At 43.6% G+C, this 20000-nt stretch overlaps 1 protein-coding gene across 3 annotated transcripts in view; it reads right to left on the bottom strand.

The window, feature by feature from the left end:
• map2 (microtubule-associated protein 2) overlaps positions 1-20000 on the bottom strand; it is a 163874-nt gene that overhangs the window by 79573 nt on the left and 64301 nt on the right. For all 3 annotated transcript variants that reach the window (XM_052493516.1, XM_052493517.1, XM_052493532.1), the window contains exon 3: positions 14947-15085. The gene's annotated coding sequence lies outside the window, so the exon portion shown is untranslated. The remainder of the gene's footprint in view (positions 1-14946; positions 15086-20000) is intronic.

Here is a 20000-nt window from a genome sequence, read left to right as displayed (position 1 = left end):
AATGACTAACACCTGCCTCTGATTGAGAACCATATCAGGCCAAACACAGAAACAGACAAACTAGACACACAACATAGAATGCCCACTCAGATTACACCCTGACCAAACAAAACATAGAAACATACAAAGCAAACTATGGTCAGGGTGTGACAACGAGTCACTTTAATAATGCCACTTTAATAATGTTTACGTATCTGGCATTACTCATCTGATATATGTATATACTGTATTTTATACTATCTATTGCATCTTCGCCTATGCCGCTCTGACATAGCTCATCCACATATTTATATATTCTTAATTCCATTCCCTTACTTAGATTTGTGTGAATTGGGTATATGTTGTGAAATAGTTAGATATGGCTGCACTGTCGGAACTAGAAGCACAAACATTTAGCTCCACCCACAACAACATCTACTAAACACGTGTCATAGTCAAAGGCAGCTGGTTTGCTCGGTCAGAGAGAAAGAGAAGCGGGGCCTTCAAAGTTACGACTGAGGGGGGTAGAGATGGAGATGGAGTATGGCTGCGCTATGTCACCCTGCTACAGTCTGCTCGGTGTGGGAAAGTGGGAGTTGAGGGGAACTGTTCTGAGGCCTCTCCACACACATTAGTATAGCTGGATGGGAGCCCGTCAGAAACGGTTTTCCTGGCCAGCACAGTTATTAAAAAAATAAAATAAAAAATATATTATTGAACCTTTATTTAACTTGGCAAGTGGGTTAAGAACAAACTTATTTTACAATGACAATGACTACCCTGGCCTAACCCGGCCGACGCTGAGCCTATTGTGCGCCGTCCTATGGGACTCCCTCTGTGGTGACGCCTCTAGCACTGAGTGCCTTAGACCGCTGCGCCACTCTGAGGCCAAAACAGAGTACAGCCCAAGCATACACATACACAGACACATGAAGGCTCTGCCCTAAATGATGTGCTCTCTGACACCTGGAGTTGCATGGCAAATGGACCACGAACACAAGGAAAGTACAAAGGACAATGTCGAAGGACTAGCCAGCCCTTCCCCTTCTGAGGGGCCAAAATGTATCTCTCTGTTCCAGTATACAGAGAACTGACTATTGAATATGTGATAGAATAATACTATAGTATCCATCCACCCTACTGATCCTCAACACTGGTTCCCCACAAGGGTGCGTTCTCAGCCCTCTCCTGTACTCCCTGTTCACCCACGACTGCGAGGCCATGCACGCCTCCAACTCAATCATCAAGTTTGCAGACGACACTACAGTGGTAGGCTTGATTACCAACAACGACGAGACGGCCTACAGGGAGGAGGTGAGGGCCCTCGGAGTGTGGTGTCAGGAAAATAACCTCGCACTCAATGTCAACAAAATAAAGGAGATGATCGTGGACTTCAGGAAACAGCAGAGGGAGCAGCCCCCTATCTACATTGACGGGACAGTAGTGCTTCTACACCTGCACTGCTTGCTGTTTGGGGTTTTAGGCTGGGTTTCTGTACAGCACTTTGAGATATCAGCTGATGTACGAAGAGCTATATAAATAAATTTGATTTTTTTAGTGGAGAGGGTGGAAAGTTTTAAGTTCCTCGGCGTACACATCACGGACAAACTGAAATGGTCCACCCACACAGACAGCGTGGTGAAGAAGGCGCAGCAGTGCCTCTTCAACCTCAGGAGGCTGAAGAAATTCAGCTTGTCACCAAAAACACTCACAAACTTTTACAGATGCACAATCGAGAGCATCCTGTCGGGCTGTATCACTGCCTGGTACGGAAACTGCTCTGCCCACAACCGTAAGGCTCTCCAGAGGGTAGTGAGGTCTGCACAACGCATCACGGGGGCAAACTACCTGCCCTCCAGGACACCTACACACCACCCGATGTCACAGGAAGGCCAAAAAGATCATCAAGGACAACAACCACCCGAGCCACTGCCTGTTCACCTCGCTATCATCCAGAAGGCGACGTCAGTACAGGTGCATCAAAGCGGGGACCGAGAGACTGAAAAACAGCTTCTATCTCAAGGCCATCAGACTGTTAAACATCACTAACATTGAGTGCCAACATACTGACTCAACTATAGCCACTTTAGTAATGGAAAAATCTATGTAATTAATTTATCACTAGCCACTTTATATAATGCTTACATACCCTACATTACTCATCTCATATGTATATACTATTCTCTATACCATCTACCTCATCTTGGCATCTTAATGTAATTAAATGTATCACTAGCCACTTTAAACAATGCCACTTTATATAATGTTTTCATACCCTACATTACTCATCTCATATGTATATACTGTACTCTATACCATCTACTGCATCTTGTCTCTGCCGTTTGGGCATCACTCATTTATATATTTTTATGTACATATTCGTACTCATTCCTTTACACTTGTGTGTATAAGGTAGTTGTTGTGAAATTGTTAGGCTATATTACTTGTTAGATATTACTGCATGGTCGGAACTAGAAGCACAAGCATCTCGCTACACTCGCATTAACATCTCGCTAAACTCGCATTAACATCTCGCTACACTCGCATTAACATCTCGCTACACTCGCATTAACATCTCGCTACACGCGCATTAACATCTCGCTACACTCGCATTAACATCTCGCTACACTCGCATTAACATCTCGTTACACTCGCATTAACATCTCGTTACACTCGCATTAACATCTCGTTACACTCGCATTAACATCTCGTTACACTCGCATTAACATCTCGTTACACTCGCATTAACATCTCGTTACACTCGCATTAACATCTCGCTACACTCGCATTAACATCTCGTCACACTCGCATTAACATCTCGTCACACTCGCATTAACATCTCGCTACACTCGCATTAACATCTCGCTACACTCGCATTAACATCTCGCTACACTCGCATTAACATCTCGTTACACTCGCATTAACATCTCGTTACACTCGCATTAACATCTCGTTACACTCGCATTAACATCTCGCTAAACTCGCATTAAGATCTCGTTACACTCGCATTAACATCTCGTTACACTCGCATTAACATCTCGCTACACTCGCATTAACATCTCGCTACACTCGCATTAACATCTCGTTACATTCGCATTAACATCTCGCTACACTCGCATTAACATCTCGCTACACTCGCATTAACATCTCGCTACACGCACATTAACATCTCGTTACATTCGCATTAAAATCTCGCTACACTTGCATTAACATCTCGCTACACTCGCATTAACATCTCGCCACACTCGCATGAACATCTCGTTACATTCGCATTAACATCTCGCTACACTTGCATTAACATCTCGTTACATTCGCATTAACATCTCATTACACTCGCATTAACATCTCGTTACACTCGCATTAACATCTCGTTACACTCGCATTAACATCTCGCTAAACTCGCATTAACATCTCGTTACACTCGCATTAACATCTCGCTACACTCGCATTAACATCTCGCTACACTCGCATTAACATCTCGTTACATTCGCATTAACATCTCGCTACACTCGCATTAACATCTCGCTACACTCGCATTAACATCTCGCTACACTCGCATTAACACCTCGTTACATTCGCATTTAACATCTCGCTACACTCGCATTAACATCTGCTAACCATGTGTATGTGACAAATACATTTGATTTGATGTTTGGTATTTACCTGAAACTTGTTCTCTGAGGATAGCTATGATGCTATCTGTATGGATTATTATCTCTGTGGTAACTTGTATCTGGACAGGGTAAACTCTGAATTACTCTATGCAAAAAGATTATATGGTCCTCTCAGTAACTCTTATGCACAAGATTTTCAATGCTATGACACCCTGTGGAGATTGGGCCTTGGTCAGGTTACACTGAACATTTGGTATTGTTTGATTGGTCAATGGTGGTTCGTTTTGGGTTGAAAGGTTACACCTTCAGATGTTATAAATTGAATCAAATGCCTTTGTTCTTACTCTTATCCTGAATCCAGTTCATGGAGGAAGGTTGTATGATCAATTATCATTTCCGAGGCTTCTAGGCCTCTGGCCTAATAGGCATCTCTTTGTTCATGCTTTGTCCTCTATGTTAACCTTAGGATCTACAGTTGGAAGTTTACATACACCTTAGCCAAATACATTTCAACTGATATTTTCACAATTCCTGCCATTTAATCCTAGTAAAAATTCCCTGTCTTAGGTCAGTTAGGATCACCACTTCATTTTAAGAAAGTGAAATGTCAGAATAATAGTAGAGAGAATTCTCTTTTTCAGCTTTTATTTCTTTCATCACTTTCCCAGTGGGTCAGAAGGTTATATAAACTCAATTAGTATTTGGTAGCATTGCCTTTAAATGGTTTAAATTGGGTTAAACATTTCAGGAAGCCTTCCACAAGCTTCCCACAATAAGTTGGGTGAATTTTGGCCCATTCCTTTATTTATTTATTTCACCTTTATTTAACCAGGTAGGCAAGTTGAGAACAAGTTCTCATTTACAATTGCGACCTGGCCAAGATAAAGCAAAGCAGTTCGACAGATACAACGACACAGAGTTACACATGGAGTAAAACAAACATACAGTCAATAATACAGTATAAACAAGTCTATATACAATGTGAGCAAATGAGGTGAGAAGGGAGGTAAAGGCAAAAAGGCCATGGTGGCAAAGTAAATACAATATAGCAAGTAAAACACTGGAATGGTAGTTTTGCAATAGAAGAATGTGCAAAGTAGAAATAAAAATAATGGGGTGCAAAGGAGCAAAATAAATAAATAAATTAAATACAGTTGGGAAAGAGGTAGTTGTTTGGGCTAAATTATAGGTGGGCTATGTACAGGTGCAGTAATCTGTGAGCTGCTCTGACAGTTGGTGCTTAAAGCTAGTGAGGGAGATAAGTGTTTCCAGTTTCAGAGATTTTTGTAGTTCGTTCCAGTCATTGGCAGCAGAGAACTGGAAGGAGAGGCGGCCAGAGAAAGAATTGGTTTTGGGGGTGACCAGAGAGATATACCTGCTGGAGCGTGTGCTACAGGTGGGAGATGCTATGGTGACCAGCAAGCTGAGATAAGGGGGGACTTTACCTAGCAGGGTCTTGTAGATGACATGGAGCCAGTGGGTTTGGCGACGAGTATGAAGCGAGGGCCAGCCAACGAGAGCGTACAGGTCGCAATGGTGGGTAGTATATGGGGCTTTGGTGACAAAACGGATGGCACTGTGATAGACTGCATCCAATTTGTTGAGTAGGGTATTGGAGGCTATTTTGTAAATGACATCGCCAAAGTCGAGGATTGGTAGGATGGTCAGTTTTACAAGGGTATGTTTGGCAGCATGAATGAAGGATGCTTTGTTGCGAAATAGGAAGCCAATTCTAGATTTAACTTTGGATTGGAGATGTTTGATATGGGTCTGGAAGGAGAGTTTACAGTCTAACCAGACACCTAAGTATTTGTAGTTGTCCACGTATTATAAGTCAGAGCCGTCCAGAGTAGTGATGTTGGACAGGCGGGTAGGTGCAGGTAGCGATCGGTTGAAGAGCATGCATTTAGTTTTACTTGTATTTAAGAGCAATTGGAGGCCACGGAAGGAGAGTTGTATGGCATTGAAGCTTGCCTGGAGGGTTGTTAACACAGTGTCCAAAGAAGGGCCGGAAGTATACAGAATGGTGTCGTCTGCGTAGAGGTGGATCAGAGACTCACCAGCAGCAAGAGCGACCTCATTGATGTATACAGAGAAGAGAGTCGGTCCAAGAATTGAACCCTGTGGCACCCCCATAGAGACTGCCAGAGGTCCGGACAGCAGACCCTCCGATTTGACACACTGAACTCTATCAGAGAAGTAGTTGGTGAACCAGGCGAGGCAATCATTTGAGAAACCAAGGCTGTCGAGTCTGCCGGTGAGGATGTGGTGATTGACAGAGTCGAAAGCCTTGGCCAGATCAATGAATATGGCTGCACAGTAATGTCTCTTATCGATGGCGGTTAAGATATCGTTTAGGACCTTGAGTGTGGCTGAGGTGCACCCATGACCAGCTCTGAAACCAGATTGCATAGCAGAGAAGGTATGGTGAGATTCGAAATGGTCGGTAATCTGTTTGTTGACTTGGCTTTCGAAGACCTTAGAAAGGCATGGTAGGATAGATATAGGTCTGTAGCAGTTTGGGTCAAGAGTGTCCCCCCCTTTGAAGAGGGGGATGACCGCAGCTGCTTTCCAATCTTTGGGAATCTCAGACGACACGAAAGAGAGGTTGAACAGGCTAGTAATAGGGGTGGCAACAATTTCGGCAGATCATTTTAGAAAGAAAGGGTCCAGATTGTCTAGCCCGGCTGATTTGTAGGGGTCCAGATCTTGCAGCTCTTTCAGAACATCAGCTGAACAGATTTGGGAGAAGGAGAAATGGGGAAGGCTTGGGCGAGTTGCTGTTGGGGGTGCAGTGCTGTTGACCGGGGTAGGAGTAGCCAGGTGGAAAGCATGGCCAGCCGTAGAAAAATGCTTATTGAAATTCTCAATTATGGTGGATTTATCAGTGGTGACAGTGTTTCCTATCTTCAGTGCAGTGGGCAGCTGGGAGGAGGTGTTCTTATTCTCCATGGACTTTACAGTGTCCCAGAACTTTTTTGAGTTAGTGTTGCAGAAAGCAAATTTCTGCTTGAAAAAGCTAGCCTTGGCTTTTCTAACTGCCTGTGTATAATGGTTTCTAGCTTCCCTGAACAGCTGCATATCACGGGGGCTGTTCGATGCTAATGCAGAATGCCATAGGATGTTTTTGTGTTGGTTAAGGGCAGTCAGGTCTGGGGAGAACCAAGGGCTATATCTGTTCCTGGTTCTAAATTTCTTGAATGGGGCATGTTAATTTAAGATGGTTAGGAAGGCATTTTAAAAAAATATCCAGGCATCCTCTACTGATGGGATGAGATCAATATCCTTCCAGGATACCCCGGCCAGGTCGATTAGAAAGGCCTGCTCGCTGAAGTCTTTCAGGGAGCGTTTTACAGTGATGAGTGGAGGTCGTTTGACCGCTGACCCATTACGGATGCAGGCAATGAGGCAGTGATCGCTGAGATCTTGGTTGAAGACAGCAGATGTGTATTTAGAGGGTAAGTTGGTTAGGATCTATGAGGGTGCCCGTGTTTAAGGCTTTGGTGAGGTACCTGGTAGGTTCATTGATAATTTGTGTGAGATTGAGGGCATCAAGTTTAGATTGTAGGATGGCTGGGGTGTTAAGCATGTTCCAGTTTAGGTCGCCTAGCAGCACGAGCTCTGAAGATAGATGGGGGGGCAATCAGTTCACATATGGTGTCCAGAGCACAGCTGGGGGCAGAGGGTGGTCTATAGCAGGCGGCAACGGTGAGAGACTTGTTTTTAGAGAGGTGGATTTTTAAAAGTAGAAGTTCAAATTGTTTGGGTACAGACCTGGATAGTAGGACAGAACTCTGCAGGCTATCTTTGCAGTAGATTGCAACACCGCCCCCTTTGGCAGTTCTATCTTGTCTGAAAATGTTGTAGTTTGGAATTCAAATTTCACAATTTTTGGTGGTCTTCCTAAGCCAGGATTCAGACACAGCTAGAACATCCGGGTTGGCAGAGTGTGCTAAAGCAGTGAATAGAACAAACTTAGGGAGGAGGCTTCTAATGTTAACATGCATGAAACCAAGGCTATTACGGTTACAGAAGTCGTCAAAAGAGAGCCCCTGGGGAATAGGAGTGGAGCTAGTCACTGCAGGGCCTGGATTCACCTCTACATCGCCAGAGGAACGTAGGAGGAGTAGAATAAGGGTGCGACTAAAAGCAATAAGAATTGGTCGTCTAGAACGTCTGGAACAGAGAGTAAAAGGAGGTTTGTGGGGGCGATAAAATAGCATCAAGGTATAATGTACAGACAAAGGTATGGTAGGATGTGAATACAGTGGAGGTAAACCTAGGTATTGAGTGATGAAGAGAGAGATATTATCTCTAGAAACATCATTGAAACCAGGAGATGTCATTGCATGTGTGGGTAGTGGAACTAATAGTTTGGATAAGGTATAGTGAGCAGGACTAGAGGCTCTACAGTGAAATAAGCCAATAAACACTAACCAGAACAGCAATGGACAAGGCATATTGACATTAAGGAGAGGCATGCTTAGCCAAGTGATCATAAGGGTTCAGTGAGTAGTGAGGTTGGTTGGGGGTCACGGCGATTTAGACAGCTAGCCAGGCCATCGGTAGCGAGCTAGCATAGGATGGAGGTCTGTTATTAGCCACCTCTCAGTAGATTAGTGGGGTTCCGTGTGGTAGAGGGGATTAATCCAAATCACACAACAACAACAAAAATAAAAACAATAGATATAATTATAGAGGCCCAAGAAGAAAACATAATAATATTAAAAATAAATAAATAAATTGTCCGATTGTCTATTCAGATAGCAGCCGATAAGACAGCTAACGGTTAGCAGGCCGCAGATGGGCGTTCAGGTAACGTCGCGAAGGAGGAGCCAGCCGGATAACTCCTTCGGGTAGATAACGTCGGCAGTCCAGTTGTGAAGGCCCGGTGGGGCTCCGCATAGGCAGTAAAACGGGTCCGGATAGGTGACTGCAGCCCAGGAGTGATTGACGGAGCTGGCTAGCTCCGGAATAATTGATGTTTGCTCCGGAATCGACGAAAGCCGACAGTCACACGGATAGCAGCTAGCTAGCTGTGAGATCCAGGTATGAATGTCCAGAGAGCGGTTGAAATCCAGGGACATGGAGAGAAAAATTGGTCCGGTATGTTCCGTTCCGAGCCGCGCTGCGCCGTACAAACTGGCGATAGATTTTCGAGCTAAAGGATAGCTGATGACCACAAACCGTGGTTAGCTGAATACTAACGATTTGCCAGTAAAGAAGCTAACTAGCTTCTGAACTAGCTTCTGATTAGCTTCTGGCTAGTTTCTGGCTAGCTTCTTGGAGTTTCTGGCTAGCTTCTTGGAGGATTACAGATTTGAGGTAAATAATACTTTTTTATAAATATCAATTGGTGAGGCTGGTTGCAGGAGAGTGTTGTGAAGATGAGTTGATGGAAAATTTTAAAAATGTATGTGAAAAAAGTTGTAAATATATATATATATATATATATATATATATATATATATATATATATATACGGGACACGACAGGACGAGGACAAAAGACGTCTGAACTGCTATGCCATCTTGGATCATTCCTGCTGACAGAGCTGGTGTAACTGAGTCAGGATTGTAGGCCTCCTTGCTTGCACACACTTTTTCAGTTCTGCCCACACATTTTCTATAGGGTTCAGGTTAGCGCTTTGTGATGGCCACTCCAATACCTTGACTTTGTTGTCCTTAAGCCATTTTTCCACAACTTTGGAAGTATACTTGGGATGTTTATCCATTTGAAAGACCAATTTGCGACATAGCTTTAACTTCCTGACTGATGTCTTGGGATGTTGCTTCAATATATCCTCATAATAATCCTTCCTCGTGATGCCATCTATTTTGTGAAGTGCACCAGTCCCTCCTACAGCAAAGCACCCCCACAACATGATGCTGCCACCCCCGTGTTTCACAGTTAGGATGGTGTTCTTCGGCTTGCAAGCCTCCCCCTTTTTCCTCCAAACACAACGATGGTCATTATGGCCAAACCGTTCTATTTTTGTTTCATCAGACCAGAGGACATTTCTCCAATAAGTACCATCTTTGTCCCCATGTGCAGTTGCAAACCATAGTCTGGCTTTTTAATGGCGGTTTTGGAGCAGTGGCTTCTTCCTTGCTGAGTGGCCTTTCAGGTTATGTCGATATAGGACTCATTTTACTGTGGATATCGATACGTTTGTACCTGCTTCCTCCAGCATCTTCACAAGGTTGCTGTTGTTCTGGGATTGATTTGCACTTCTGCACCAAAGTACATTAATCTCTAGGAGAAAGAGAATGTTTCCTTCCTGAGTGGTATGACGGCTGCGTGGTCCCATGGTGTTTATACTTGCGTACTATTATTTGTACAGATGAATATGATACATTCATGTGTTTGGAAATTGCTCCCAAGGATGAACCAGACTTGTGGAGGTATACAATTTCTGGGCTGATTTCTTTAGATTTTCCCATTATGTCAAGCAAAGAGGCACTGGATTTGAAGGTAGGCCTTGAAATACATCCACAGGTACACCTCCAATTGACTCAAATTATTTCAATTAGCCTATCAGAAGCTTCTAAAGCCATGACATAATTTTCTGGAAGCTGTTTCCAAGCTGTATAAAGGCACAGTCAACGTAGTAGTGTATGTAAACTTCTGACTCACTGGAATGGTGATACAGTGAATTATAAGTGAAATAATCTCTCTGTAAACAATTGTTGGAAAAATTACTTGTGTCATGCACAAAGTAGATGTCCTAACCGACTTGCAAAACTATAGTTTGTTATTAACAAGAAAAACAAGGTTTAATGACTCCAACTTAAGTATATGTAAACTTCCGACTTCAACTGTTTAAAATATTACTGGCCACTATGCACACACAAGTTTGAGTCTGCCGCACACACACATACACACACACACACACACAAACACACAACGTTAACAAGCGTGAGCTCACATACACTCACTTAAACATTTACACACCGACCCACCCACCCACCCACCCACACACACACACACACTCATTCACTGTAACATTTACACACACAAAACCACACGAACACACACACATAAGCCTACACACATACTCACTTAAACATTTACACCCACATGTGCACGCAGACACACACGCAGGCACTCACACAAGCAAGCACAGAGGTTAGCAGCAGCAAATGCCAGCCTGTGCCTGAGCTAGAGTAACAAAGAGAGAGTGAGTATATAATGTTTTTTGTTTTGTTTGGGTTTCATGGTCGTGCGTCATGTTCACTTCCTCTGGTGGAGCAGCTCTTCTCTTCAGCCCACTCATGGCTCCTAGCATTGGGAAGGCTACATAAACAACAGACACTCACACATGCACCCACCCACACATAGCCATTTTACACCATTTCACAGTCTGTCTCTCTTTGTCTGCCTCTCGCTGTCTTTCACTGTCTCTCTCTGTCTCTCTCTGTCTCTCTCTGTCTCTCTCTCTGTCTCTCTCTGTCTCTCTCTGTCTCTCTCTCTGTCTCTCTCTGTCTCTCTCTCTGTCTCTCTCTCTGTCTCTCTCTCTGTCTCTCTGTCTCTCTCTCTGTCTCTCTGTCTCTCTCTCTGTCTCTCTCTGTCTCTCTCTGTCTCTCTCTCTGTCTCTCTCCCTGTCTCTCTCCCTGTGTCTCTCTCTGTCTCTCTCTGTCTCTCTCTCTCTGTCTCTCTGTCTCTCTCTCTGTCTCTCTCTCTCTCTGTCTCTCTCTGTCTCTCTCTCTGTCTCTCTGTCTCTCTCTCTGTCTCTCTCTGTCTCTCTCTGTCTCTCTCTCTGTCTCTCTCTGTCTCTCTGTCTCTCTCTCTGTCTCTCTCCCTGTCTCTCTCCCTGTCTCTCTCTCTGTCTCTCTCTGTCTCTCTCTGTCTCTCTCTCTGTCTCTCTGTCTCTCTCTGTCTCTCTCTGTCTCTCTCTGTCTCTCTCTGTCTCTCTCTGTCTCTCTCTGTCTCTCTCTGTCTCTCTCCCTGTCTCTCTCTGTCTCTCTCTGTCTCTCTCTGTCTCTCTCTCTGTCTCTCTCTGTCTCTCTCTGTCTCTCTGTCTCTCTCTCTGTCTCTCTCTCTCTCTCTGTCTCTCTCTGTCTCTCTCTGTCTCTCTCTGTCTCTCTCTGTCTCTCTGTCTCTCTCTGTCTCTCTCTGTCTCTCTCTGTCTCTCTCTCTGTCTCTCTCTCTGTCTCTCTGTCTCTCTCTCTGTCTCTCTGTCTCTCTCTCTGTCTCTCTCTGTCTCTCTCTGTCTCTCTCTCTGTCTCTCTCCCTGTCTCTCTCCCTGTCTCTCTCTCTGTCTCTCTCTGTCTCTCTCTGTCTCTCTCTCTGTCTCTCTCTCCCTGTCTCTCTCCCTGTCTCTCTCTCTGTCTCTCTCTCTGTCTCTCTGTCTCTCTCTCTGTCTCTCTCTGTCTCTCTCTCTCTCTCTCTGTCTCTCTCTGTCTCTCTGTCTCTCTCTGTCTCTCTGTCTCTCTTTGTCTCTCTGTCTCTCTCTGTCTCTCTCCCTGTCGCTAGCTTTATTTTTAGGGATTCACAATTATTCACAATTATTAGTTCTTCTTCTTATTTTTTCCTTGACATAATCAAATATCTCAAGCATAGATTGGTAACTTTTTTTTCTAATTTGGCACACAGAAACTAGAGGCCATGAGTAAATTGGTCCAAAAAAATGGCACAGATTGGCCTATTGGCTATTATAAGGTCCAACAAACACCCTTTGCTATGTACACCTAGTTAAATAAAGGTTCAATTAAAATCTTGACTTCGTTAAATAAAAGCTCAGGGATTGGTTAAGAGATGGCTGAGTTATTGATGAATCCGTAAATCTGATTATCCATTTAAATTCCTTTGTAAACCCACTCCACAGAGGCCTATCAGGTTAATGAAGTGTGTTATGCTTGGCATTGATATCTTAAAAAATAAGGAAACAATTTACTTGTTTGACTATGTAACGCTAATGCTTAAAATAGTCATAGAAAGTATTATTCTCATGGACTAAAAGTCAGATTCACTCCAAATGTGGTGTTTCGACTCAAATTTTGTGTGTAAATTTGTTTACATCACTGTTAGTGAGCATTTCTCCTTTGCCAAGATAATCCATCCATCTGACTGTTGTGGCATACCAAGAAGCTGATTAAACCGCATGATCATTACACAGCTGCACCTCGTGCTGGGGTGGGTGGAAAAAGAGACCAGAGATGGCAGAATGGAGTCCTTGAGTTGGGGTGTAAGGGTTTGAGAATAGCCTGAAGGTAGGGAGGGGCAGTTCCTCTTGCTGCTCTTTAGGCAAGCACCATGGTCTTGTATGGATGTGAGCTTCGACTGGAAGTCAGTAGAGTGTCGGGGTGACATGGGAGAAATTGTGAAGGTTGATAACCAGGAGGGCTGCAGCCTTCTGGATAAGTTGCAGGGGTTTGATGGCACAAGCGAGAAGCCCAGCCAACAGCGTTTAGCAGTAGTCCAGACGGGAGATGCCAAGTGCCAAGATTAGGACCTGTGCCTCTTCCTGTGTGAGGTAGGGTCGTACTCTACGGATGTTGAAGAGCATGAACCTGCAGGAGTGAGTCACTGCTTTGATGTTTGCAGAGAACGACAGGGTGTTGGCCAGGGTCACACCAAGGGTCTTTGCACTCTGGGAGGGTGACACTGGGGAGTTGGCAATCATGACGGAGAGGTTTTTGAGCAGGCAGACCTTCCCCAGATGGAAGAGCAGCTCCGTCTTTTCGCAGTTGAGCTTGAGGTGGTGGGCCGACATGCAAGCTGAGATGTCTGCTTGTCATCGGAAAGGACAAAGGAGTTTTTTTAGTATAAAAATAAATGGAATAGAGCTAAGCACTGGCAAAATCCTATAGGAAAACCTGGTTCAGTCTGCTTCCAACAGTGGGTGATAAATTAACTTTTCAGCAGGACAATAACCTAAACACAAGACAAAATATACACTGACTTGAAAATATATGGCAAGACGTGAAACTGGGTGTCTAGGAATGATCAACAACCAACTTTACAGAGCTTGAATATACTTTACAATCCATATATGCAAAGCTCTTAGAGACTTACCCAGAAAGACTCTGCTGTAATCGCTGCCAAAGATGTTAACATTTTTCTTCCACTTTGACATTAGTGTATTTTGTGTAGATCGTTGACATAAAAAAAAGGCAATGAAATACATTTGATTCCCACCTTGAAACACAACAAATGTGGAACAACTAAAGGGGTGTGAATGCTTTCTGTTTGCACTGTATGTAATGTTTATGCTCAAAATCATCTGCAATCATCTTCTCCTCATGAACCATATGTACCTATAGATATATGTTAGCACATATGCTAATGTTAAAAATAATTTCAAAAGTCTTCTTCACATGAACCATAAGTCAGATTGACTCCAGATTTGGTATGTAGACTCAATTAATTAGCTTATAATGAATTTGAGAATGATTAGTTGCTGCATTCAAAGTCAGACACGCTACACCACTAGATGGCACCATATCACACCAGGGCTATGACAACAGAACCGATGGACATGGGGCCATGAACTGTGGTAGTTAACCCTTATGTACATGTCATTAGAAGCTGTGTGAATATAAGTCACTGCAACTTTAGATGGCTGCACCAGACACTATAGATGTCATTGGCACCAGTGTCACCAGATGATAAAAGAGCAATAAGTATTTATCATGTGGACTTTGTCTCGTACAAATTAATGTTAGATATAAATGATGTTGACAAACAATGTGAAATGTCGTGATTACTATATCTGTATAATCACATATTGTTGCCCTATTATGTGGTCTGAATGTAGTGAAAAGTGGATATTTTATCCAGGAAAATTACAAACCAGAAGTCCATGCCGATTGTGCAGTCAGTGTATTACAGCTGTGAAAGTGTATTGTATTTTGGTATGCTAATGTATTTTGGAATGCTAATGTGAAGTGTACCAATTGAGATATAAATCATGTACACAAACAGATTTTCACAAAATGAAGTCCCAGAATTCATTAATCAAATTGAACCCAGAATAAGTGAATTAATTAACATTAAGTCATGACTTTATAAATGACTACCTGCTACATTCAAAGATAACCAACCTACAGCACTAGTCTAAATGTCACTTGCGTCATCCTTGTGGTATTGAGAAATCAACATGGTAATGCTTCCACTGATTGCACATAAAGGAAGATAGTTCCTACATGCTAGAGTGCTTGCTTTGTTATCCAACTGATCTTGCATTCTTTCTGTCAAAATGTGAACCCTGTTCATTGCTGTTTGCAGCTATATTTTTTATTTGTGTTTTCACTATTTTTCTCTCTCTCCCTTAATTAGAGACAGTGGAAAAACGCAAATCACAATCTCGTCGATGGGACATCATTGATCAGCATTGTGAGGCTTGGTTTACCTGGTAAGGCGGTGTGGGACTCCCGGTGGTGAGTCAAGGTCTGTGCAGACACGTTCTCTATCGTCAGAAGTACAGTACGGGACAGGACAGAGATGACCAAGGAAAGACACAATAACAAGGGACAACTTCCTATTCACACCTGGAAAGAAGAAAGGGTGGATAAGTTTAAGTAAGACTGGACTAATATACTATAGTACACGAACATACACATTTAGGCAAGGTATAGACAGTCAAGTGTGTACATACAAACAGAGAGTAAGTGGGAGAGAGAGCGAACAATGTTCTCATCCAAAAGATTTCCCCTTACTGAGCACAGTCCAAAAACCTTGTGTTTGTTTATTTCATATCTTGGCAAGAGATGTAATCAATTTCCCTCCCAGAAGTTAGAAAGAAAGAAACATTTCATTTTCACATGTATTTGAACATGTATTAAAACAGGAAGCCTAGTGGTTACAGCGTTGGACTTGTAACCGAAAGGTTGCAAGATCGAATCCCTGAGCTGACAAGATAAAAATCATTCGTTCTGCTCCTGAACAAGGCAGTTAACCCAATGTTCCTAGGCTGCCATTGAAAATAGAATTTGTTCTTAACTGACTAGCCTAGTTAAATAAAGGTTAAAAAATTACAACTTTTTATTTTATTTTTAAAATGTATTAAGGTTACTTTCACTTCAGTCAGCCCAGTTCCCTGGTGGCATGTTGTGTTGTGTGGGTTGTTGTCTGGTATTGTAGTCAAATGAAATTGTATTTATCACATGCTTCATAAACAACACGTGTAGACTAACAGTGAAATGCTGAATTACAGGCCATTCCCAACATTGCAGAGTGAAAGCTAATAGAGAAATAACAGAAAAGTAATAATATGTAATAATATATGCACAATGAATAATGATAACTTGGCTATGTACACAGGGTACCAGTACCAAATCGATATGCAGGGGTAGATACAGTATCTACATATAACTAGGAATAACATGACTAGGCAATAGGATAGATCATTGACAGTAGCAGCAGTGTATGTGATTAGTAAAAAAAAATGCAGATGCAGATAGAGTCAATGCAGATAGCCCGGGTAGTTATTTGGTTACTATTTAACTAACTATTTAGCAGTATTATGGCTTGGCGGTAGAAGCTGTTCAGGGTCCTGTTGGTTCCAGACTTGGTGCCGCTTGCCTTACTGTAGCAGAGAAAATGACTTGAGTGGCTGGAGTCTTTGACCATTTTTAAGGCCTTCTTTTGAAGGTCCTGGATGCCAGGGACCTCGGCCCAAGTGATGTTCTGGGCCGTGTGCACTCCCCTCTGTTGCGTCTTGCAGTCGGATGCCAGGCAGTTGCCATACCAAGCGGTGATGAAGCCAGTCAAAATGCTCTCAATGGTGCTGCTGTAGAACTATTTGAGGATCAGCGGGCCCATGCCAAAACTTATCAGCCTGCTGAGGGAGAAACGGCATTGTCGTGCACTCTTCACAACTGTGTTGTTGTAAGTGTGGACCATGATACATCTTTAGTGATGTGGATGCCGAGGAACTTGAAGCTCTCAATCTGCTCCACTACAGCCCTGTCGATGGGGGAGTGCTCGGCCCTTCGTTTCCTGTAGTCCACGACCAGCTCCATTGTCTTGTTGATGTTTAGGGAGAGGTTCTTGTCCTGGCAACTCACTGCCAGGTCTCTGACATCTTCCCTATAGGCTGTCTCATCGTCGTCAGTGATCAGGCCTACCACCGTTGTGTCATCAGCAAAATGTATGTTGGTGTTCAAGTCGTGAGTGAACAGGGAGTACAGGAGGGGACTAATCACACACCCCTGAGGGGACCCGGTGTTGAGGATCAGCGTGGTGAATATGTTGTTGCCTACCCTCACCACCTGGGGGCATCCTGTCAGGAACCAGTTGTAGAGGAAGGTGTTCAGTCCCAGGGTCCTGAGCTTAGTGATGAGCTTGGAGGGCACTATAGTGTTGAACGCTGAGCTGTAGTCAATGAACAGCATTCTCACATAGGTGTTCCTCTTGTCCAGGTGGGAGAGGGCAGTGTGGAGTCCAATAGAGACTGCGTCATCTGTGTCTTGTTAAACCCCCCCCCCAGTGATCTACCCATACAGCTAACATTACTTACATAATTTTCCCCATTGACATGAGGGAATCAAATACATACTTCTTGATAGCACCAGGCTCTAACCCAGTGAGCCATTGGAACCAGAGTGAAGTTAGACAAGTTGCACTGAGTTCATCAATATTAATCCCATCCTATCTGAGAGACAGCCAGACAGATCTACTCCAGACAGATCTATCTAATCCTTGAGAGCATGGTAGACTGGCCCATCCTCAATCCCAGCCCCATCCTCTCTCACTTCACAAGACTGCTCACTTTCCCTTGAAACCCCCCCCTCCACACAATTCAATAGAACAAGAGCCACAGAAAGAGAATCCTTACGTTGACAGTCTCTGTGTTTCTGATTCCAACTTGGCTCATCTCTCTTGCAGTAGGAATACGACAGATGGTTGTTAGCATGCACCCAGCATCACCCTGTGAACTGTTGTCTCATCCTCTTTCTATACTGCAGTGATCTTAAATACGCGACTCTGAGGACAGACTCACAGTCATGCTGTTTGCCTGGTCTTCACGCGCCAGGCGACGTGTGTTTACCTCACACACTCCTCCTCGCTTGCAACCTGAGAGATCATACACCCTGTGTGTTTCAGGCTTTCACGTGAGCAGCTGCTAATACATGCTGCAGTACTGTAGGTAGAGTAGTTTATACAGTGGGGACAACTATTGTATTTATTTACAGGAAATCTCATGAATTCTCTCTCTCTCTCTCTCTCTCTCTCTCTCTCTCTCTCTCTCTCTCTCTCTCTCTCTCTCTCTCTCTCTCTCTCTCTCTCTCTCTCTCTCTCTCTCTCTCTCTCTCTCTCTCTCTCTCTCTCTCTCTCTCTCTCTCTCTCTCTCTCTCTCTCTCTCTCTCTCTCTCTCTCTCTCTCTCTCTCTCTCTCTCTCTCTCTCTCTCTCTCTCTCTCTCTCTCTCTCTCTCTCTCTCCTGTCCAATCTCTATTTCCCTCTCCTCTCTCTCTCTATCCCTCTCTTTCTCCCAAAGAAGAAAAGAGGAATTGATCTCTCACTGCTGTAGAGTTGCAAAAGAATGCTTGTTTGCACTTCCAGACTCCTTGGAGGATGACTCCAGATATGCTGTTGCCTTAGATGACTTGGTTTGGATGTTCATTGTAAATGTAACCCAGTTCATTGTAAATGAATACACTAGGCATATCAGTGACAGACATGAACTGCAACCCCATGCAAACCCTAGTGTGACTAGGTGTACAGACATCAAATTGCAAACCTTTCTAGTGATAGTAGCTACTGGAGTAACTCTTCTGCATCCAAACAATGATGACTACTGTTCGGCCGCGACCGGGATGTCCGTGGGGCGACACACAATTGGCCTAGCGTCGCCCGGGTTAGGGAGGGCTTGGTCGGTAGGGGTGTCCTTGTCTCATCGTGCACCAGCGACTCCTGTGGTGGGCTGGGCGCAGTGTGCGCTAGCCAAGGTGGCCAGGTGCACGGTGTTTCCTCCGGCGCATTGGTGCGGCTGGCTTCCGGGTTGGATGCGCACTGTGTTTGTGTTAAGAAGCAGTGCGGCTTGGTTGGGTTGTGTATCGGAGGACGCATGACTTTAACCTTCGTCTCTCCCGAGCCCGTACGGGAGTTGTAGCGATGAGACAAGATAGTAGCTACTACAACAATTGGATACCACGAAATTGGGGAGAAAAAGGGGTAAAAAAATAAATAAATAAATAAATTTAAAAAAATGATGACTACTGTTGGGGAATAATCAGAATTGGTGGGTAACATAGATAAGATGTTTTATTTTCATGATATGCTTATGAGTTATTTCTCATAAGAATGTATTTTGTTGTACTATAGTGGTGGCCATTGGCAGTTATCTGTTCTATGTCAAGACTAAGTTGCATGGGCCGCAGAGAGGGGAGAGGTCAAGGTGTCATCATGTGTAAACATATCTGTTGCTCCACTGTGTCTGTGTGCCAGTCACTCCCTACTTTTCCCATCGGGGAGAGGAGGACGGCAGTGTCTGGAATCATTCTATGTTCCCTCTCTGTTGCTCCTATCTTAACCTATAGCCTCACTCTCCTCTCCGTGAGCTTGTCCAGGATTGGTTGTATTTAGAATTGGTTGTATCTAAATGACAATTTGATATATATCATAGGGTGGGGGTAATGTCTTGGTACCATTTTGTACCAAGGACGAAATAAGAGCTTTGTTTAGGAGACCAAACTGAACGATAATTTATAGCCAACTCTGTCTGGCTAGGGGATACTCATTTACATTTACATTTAAGTCATTTAGCAGACGCTCTTATTCAGAGCGACTTACTCCTCTCTGAAGTAAAGTCTTTTCTTTGTGTAAGTTCCTAAGACCTGTGGTTTGTCATGTCATCTAGGGGGGTCTTTGCAATTAAAGGATCTCAGTTGCAATGTAGAGGGGGCTCTCAGAGAATTCATTGATAGACACTGAATTGATCTGAGAGTCACAGGGTTGTGATAGAGCTCATATAATTAAAGATGGACTTTGATAACTAACTCTGACTTGTGTTGTGGTTTGCTCTCATGATTTGGTAAATAGAGGAAATTTCCACGATACTACATACTGTAAGTTCACACAAATAACTCCAGATGAGATTATATTGGAGAACCTCAGTCCAATGCACTAGATTCTACATATGGTTATGTTTTTATATGGAAGAGCAAAGGAGTATGACAAATACCAGCAGCATGTCTTTGGGTAGCCGATATCATACATCGAGAAAGAAAAATGCACAGCAGGTCTATATTACTGAGAGGTTAGCCAGGATAGTCAATGATAATGTTTGATTAGCGCATCATTAATCAGACTCAGCAGGCAGCCTCCCCTAGACTAGTCTAAAACACACGCACGCACACGCACACACACACACCATGGGATTATACACTGGGATCACCCGGTGTAAATTGAGATGTATGTGATGACCCGGTGTGACTTCCTCTCCCTCTAGTAAGTCATCTTCA

Source organism: Oncorhynchus keta, chromosome 34, assembly GCF_023373465.1.
Source record: "Oncorhynchus keta strain PuntledgeMale-10-30-2019 chromosome 34, Oket_V2, whole genome shotgun sequence".
Lineage (NCBI taxonomy): Eukaryota > Metazoa > Chordata > Actinopteri > Salmoniformes > Salmonidae > Oncorhynchus > Oncorhynchus keta.
The sequence above is the reverse complement of the archived record's forward strand: the minus strand, read 5'-3'. Positions and strand labels throughout refer to the sequence as shown.